General features: G+C 38.0%; 1 non-coding gene across 1 annotated transcript; it reads right to left on the reverse strand.

Annotated features, from left to right (window-relative positions):
* Window positions 1–295: 295 nt before the first annotated feature.
* Window positions 296–432, reverse strand: LOC120891056 (small nucleolar RNA SNORA70). Its single transcript, XR_005735488.1, has one exon. It is a non-coding gene; the product is annotated as a small nucleolar RNA SNORA70 (small nucleolar RNA).
* Window positions 433–6,097: the final 5,665 nt, after the last annotated feature.

Consider the following 6,097-nt stretch of genomic DNA (forward strand, 5'->3'; position numbering starts at 1 on the left):
GGAACAAGCCACTTCTCAGCCACCATGCCTTCAAATTCATCAGCATTAAATTTGGTGAAGTCCCACTTCTTTGAGAATGTAGATCTTCTGGTGGCTGTGGAACTTGAACTTGGCCCCATAGGGTCTCGTTCACATGTTCCTTGTTCTAAAACTTGGTGTGGATGTACATGATGACTTAGCTAATGTGAACCTTGGCCACCATGCCTTGGGATTCCCCAAAGGCACCCCACGAACCTGTATGGAGCCTAGATTGGGGACAGCATGAGACCAGAGGCACAAACATCCCACTGGAAAGCACTGTCTGCAAGGTCTCTTAGGGCAACCCATTCAAGCAACAGGCCACATATATACTAAAGATACTGCTGTTTGCAGCCTTACACAGTGGGTTACCATTAGTAAAGGAATCCAATCAGTCAGCTTAATTAACTACAGATTTTCCCAGTTTCTTAGCACTTAGGAAATGACTCTTGCTGGGGTAAGCACTTGGCACCTCCAGCCCTTTGATTGGCAAGACTTCTACCATAACACCTCAGCTAGTTCTGCCAGGTTCTTTCTGCCCCACTTTCTTGCCCACCCGAGTGAGTTAATCACATAGTGCTTACTGTGCTTGCTCTTAAAATATATCTGGCACTTACACAGTGCTTACCATGCTCCAGGCACTGTTCTAAGCATTGCGTACATACTCACTCATGTAAGACTTGCAACAAACCCAACAAACAGCCCTTTTAGGTAGAGTGTCCTACTACAACCCCCATTTTATTTTTTAAATTGATTTTATTTCTTAGATACATGATAGCAGAATGCACTACAATTCTTTTTACACATATAAAGCACAATTTTTCATATCTCTGTGCATAAAGTATGTTCACACCAATTCATGTTCGCATACACGTACTTTGGATAATGATGTCCATCATATTCCACCATCATTGCTAACCCCCTCCCTTCCTCTCCCACCCATCTGCCCTATCTAGAGTTCCTCTATTCCTCCCATGCTCCCCCTCCCTACCCCACTATGAGTCAGTCATCTTATATCAGAGAAAATACAAGCCCCATTTTAAAGTTGAGAAAATTAAAGCATCAAGAATTTAAGAGCCAGGAGTCTAAGCCAAGCAACCTTGGCTCCAAATCCCTGAACTTAATCAATCCACTCTGCTTCACCACCTCATGATTTACACAAATAAAGCCACTACTGTGCCACATAGCATTAAGGAGCTGTACCAAGCCTTGAAACACCTCCACAATAGGAAAAGGTCAAATAAATCTTCCCTGAATGGGTAGCTGAAGGATGAGTTAGGTAGGCAAGGGTGAGAGGAGCATTCTTAGGAGGGGCCAAAAGTAGAGAAGGTTTGTGGTGGAGCATGGTGGACTAAAGCCTGGACCAATGCTAGCTGCCAGGAGCAGGAGGATGGTAGAGTTGATGAGTGAGCCTCTGGAGGGTAGGCAGAGGAGGGCTGAGGCAGATCATGGTCCTCCCTTCTAAAGACCATTTAAGAACTATTGTTTTAATCTGTATTTTTCTGATTAATAATTAATTTTTCACTTTAAAATGTAGATTAGCCACACATTTTTTTCTATCTCTTTCTACAAGAGAAGGTTGAGTTGGTGTTATAGCTTAGTAGTTCAATACTACAGCACTTGCCTAGCATGTATGAGGCCCTGGGTTACATCCCCAGCACCGCCACCACTACCGAGAGAGAGAGAGAGAGAGAGAGAGAGAGAGAGAGAGAGAGAAGAGTAAGGTTATGAAATGGATATAAAGGCTCACAAGATATGTATAAACTATTGTTTTTATTTTTTTTGTTGTTGTTGCTATTGTTGGGAAGAGTTTGTCTGTTTATCATTTTGGAGCCAGTTCATCATGTTTGGAAGCAGAAGTATCAAGATGAAAGCTAAAGCCTTACCAGAAAAAAATAATTAGAAGAGAATTCCAACATTTCAATGTTAATTGGCAGAGGATGAACCTGCAAAGGAGATTTTTAAGAGAGAAAAAAAAAACTATCCAAGAAGAGGAAACTTAAGAGAACATTAAGTCAATTGGAGACAAGAAGGGAGAGGTTAGCAATGTCAGATGACAGGAGGCACAAAGTAAGATGGAAAATGGGATTTAACACTGTGGAAATCACCAGTGACCTCAGCAGAAGCTGAGGAGACAGAGCAGTGGTTTTCAGTTGGGGGAGATTTTGCCCCACAGTGATCATTTCGCAATGTCAGAAGGGCAGGGATAGGCTACTGGAGCAGTAGACTTCTACTGGCATCTAAGTATCCTAAAGCACGATATAGTCCTCACTCAAAAAGAAAAAAAATACACACACACACACACTCACACACACACACATGTGTGTATTATACTAGCTACTCACATAGTGTTTACGTTGCACTGTTGGCATTTTAAGTTAACTAATTTATTTACCTAACCTAAAATGCCAATAGTGCAGCAGGTAAAAAACTCAAAAGTAGAGACAGAGCCATGAAGGCAAAGGTTAGATTAGAGAGGATTCAGAAACTTGAAGGGGGACAAATCCCTCCATTATATATAACTATAATACACCAAAAAAAGATGTGGGGGGAAGAGTTAAAAAGGAAAAAAAATTAAAAATAAAAATTTTATTTATTTTTTTAAATTTTATTTATTTATTTATTTATTTATTTATTTTTATTGATTGTTCAAAACATTATAAAGCTCTTCACATATCATATTTCATACATTAGATTCAAGTTCGTTATGAACTCCCATTTTTACCCCAAATACAGATTGCAGAATCACATCAGTTACACATCCACATTTTTACATACTGCCCTATTAGTAACTGTTGTATTCTGCTACCTTTCCTATCCTCTACTATCCCCCCTCCCCTTCCCTCCCATCTTCTCTCTTTACCCCATCTACTGTAATTCATTTCTCTCCTTGTTTTTTTCCCATTCCCCTCACAACCTCTTATATGTAATTTTGTATAATAATGAGGGTCTCCTTCCATTTCCATGCAATTTCCCTTTTCTCTTCCTTCCCCTCCCAACTCATCTCTCTATTTAATGTTTATCTTTTCCTCCTGCTCTTCCTCCCTGCTCTGTTCTTAGTTGCTCTCATTATATCAAAGAAGACATTAGGCATTTGTTTTTTAGGGATTGGCTAGCTCCACTTAGCATAATCTGCTCTAATGCCATCCATTTCCCTGCAAATTCCATGATTTTGTCATTTTTTAGTGCTGCATAATACTCCATTGTGTATAAATGCCACATTTTTTTTTATCCATTCATCTATTGAAGGGCATCTGGGTTGGTTCCAAAGTCTAGCTATTGTGAATTGTGCTGCTATGAACATTGATGTGGCAGTATCCCTGTAGTATGCTCTTTTAAGGTCTTCAGGGAATAGTCCGAGAAGGGCAATAGCTGGGTCAAATGGTGGTTCCATTCCCAGGTTTCCCAGGAATCTCCATACTGCTTTCCAAATTGGCTGCACCAATTTGCAGTCCCACCAGCAATGTACAAGAATACCCTTTTCCCCACATCCTCACCAGCACTTGTTGTTGTTTGACTTCATAATGGCTGCCAATGTTACTGAAGTGAGATGGTATCTTAGGGTGGTTTTGATTTGCATTTCTCTGACTGCTAGAGATGGTGAGCATTTTTTCATGTACTTGTTGATTGATTGTATGTCCACCTCTGAGAAGTGTCTGTTCAAGTCCTTGGCCCATTTGTTGATTGGGTTATTTGTTATTTTATTGTTTATTTTTTTGAGTTCTTTGTATACTCTGGATATTAGGGCTCTATCTGAAGTGTGAGGAGTAAAAATTTGTTCCCATGATGTAGGCTCCCTATTTACCTCTCTTATTGTTTCTCTTGCTGAGAAAAAAAAAACTTTTTAGTTTAAGTAAGTCCCATTTGTTGATTCTTATTATTAACTCTTGTGCTATAGGTGTCCTATTAAGGAATTTGGAGCCCAACCCCACAATATGTAGATCAGAGCCCACTTTTTCTTCTATCAGACGCAGAGTCTCTGATTTGATATCAAGCTCCTTGATCCATTTTGAGTTAACTTTTATGCATGGTGAGAGAAGGGGATTCAGTTTCATTTTGTTGCATATGGATTTCCAGTTTTCCCCAGCACCATTTGTTGAAGATGCTATCCTTCCTCCATTGTATGCTTTTAGCCCCTTTATCAATATAAGATAGTTGTAATTTTGTGGATTAGTCTCTGTGTCCTCTATTCTTTACCATTGGTTCACCTGCCTGTTTTGGTACCAGTACCATGCTGTTTTTGTTACTATTGCTCTGTAGTATAGTTTGAAATCTGGTATCATTATGCCGCCTGATTCACACTTCCTGCTTAGAGCTGCTTTTGCTATTTTGGGTCTTTTATTTTTCCATATGAATTTCATGATTGCTTTATCTATTTCTACAAGAAATGCCGTTGGGATTTTGATTGGCATTGCATTAAACCTATAGAGAACTTTTGGTAATATCGCCATTTTGATGATGTTAGTTCTGCCTATCCATGAACAGGGTATATGTTTCCATCTTCTAAGATCTTCTTCTCTTTCTCTCTTTAGGGTTATGTAGTTTTTATTGTATAAATCTTTCACCTCTTTTGTTAGGTTGATTCCCAAGTTTTTTTTCTTTTGAGGATATTGTGAATGGAGTGTTTTTCCTCATTTCCGTTTCAGAAGTTTTGTGGCTGATATACAGAAATGCCTTTGATTTGTGCATGTTGATTTTATATCCTGCCACTTTGCTGAATTCATTTATTAGTTCTAGTAGTTTTTTTGTAGACTCTTTTGGGTCTTCTAGGTATAGAATGATGTCACTTGCAAATAGTGATAATTTAAGTTCTTCTTTTCCTATTTTTATGCCTTTAATTTCTTTCGTCTGTATAATTGCTCTGGCCAGTGTTTCGAGAACTATATTGAATGAAAGTGGTGATGGAGGGCATCCCTTTCTTGTTCCAGATTTTAGAGGGAATGCCTTCAATTTTTCTCCATTTAGAATGATGCTAGCCTGAGGCTTAGCATAGATAGCTTTTACAATATTGAGGTATGTTCCTGTTATCCCTAGTTTTTCTAATGTTTTGAACATAAAGGGATGCTGTACTTTGTTGAATGCTTTTTCTGCGTCTATCGAGATGATCATATGGTTCTTATCTTTAAGTCTATTGATGTGGTGAATAAGACTTATTGATTTCCATATATTGAACCATCCTTGCATCCCAGGGATGAATCCTACTTGATCATGGTGCACAATTTTTTTGATGTGTCTTTGTATCCGATTCGTCAGAATTTTATTGAGGATTTCTGCATCTAGGTTTATTGGAGATATTGGTCTATAGTTTTCTTTCTTTGAGGTGTCTTTGTTTGGTTTCAGAATCAGGGTGATATTGGCCTCATAGAATGAATTTGGAAGAGCTCCCTCTTTTTCTATTTCCTGAGATAACTTGAAAGTATTGGTATTAATTCTTGTTTAAAGGTTTTGTAAAACACCGCTGTATACCCATCAAGTCCTGGGCTTTTCTTGGTTGGTAGTCTTTTGATTGCTTCTTCTATTTCATCCATTGATATTGGTCTGTTCAAATTGTGTGTGTCCTCCTGACTCATTCTGGGCAAATCATATGTCTTAAGAAATTTATCAATGTCTTCACTATCTTCTATTTTATTGGAATATAGGTTTTCAAAATAATTTCTAATTGTCTTCTGTATTTCTGTGGCATCTGTTGTGATATTGTCTTATGTTAGTAATTTGAGTTCTCTCTCTTCTTCTCTTCGTTAGCAAGGCTAAGGGTCTGTCAATCTTGTTTATTTTTTCAAAGAACCAACTTTTAGTTTTGTTAATTTTTTCAATAGTTTCTTTTGTTTCAATTTCATTGATTTCCGCTTTGATTTTAATTATTTCTTGCTTTCTGCTGCATTTGCTATTGTTTTGTTCTTCCTTTTCTAGGGCTTTGAAATGAAGTGTGAGCTCATTTATTTGTTGGTTTTTCCTTTTTGGGGGGAATGACCTCCTGGTGTTGAATTTCCCTCTTAAAACTGCTTTCATTGTGTCCCATAGATTCCGATATGTTGTGTCTGTATTTTAATTTATCTCTAAGAATTTTTTTATTTCCTCC

Source organism: Ictidomys tridecemlineatus, chromosome 11 (genome assembly GCF_052094955.1).
Source record: "Ictidomys tridecemlineatus isolate mIctTri1 chromosome 11, mIctTri1.hap1, whole genome shotgun sequence".
In the NCBI taxonomy this organism is placed as follows: Eukaryota; Metazoa; Chordata; class Mammalia; order Rodentia; family Sciuridae; genus Ictidomys; species Ictidomys tridecemlineatus.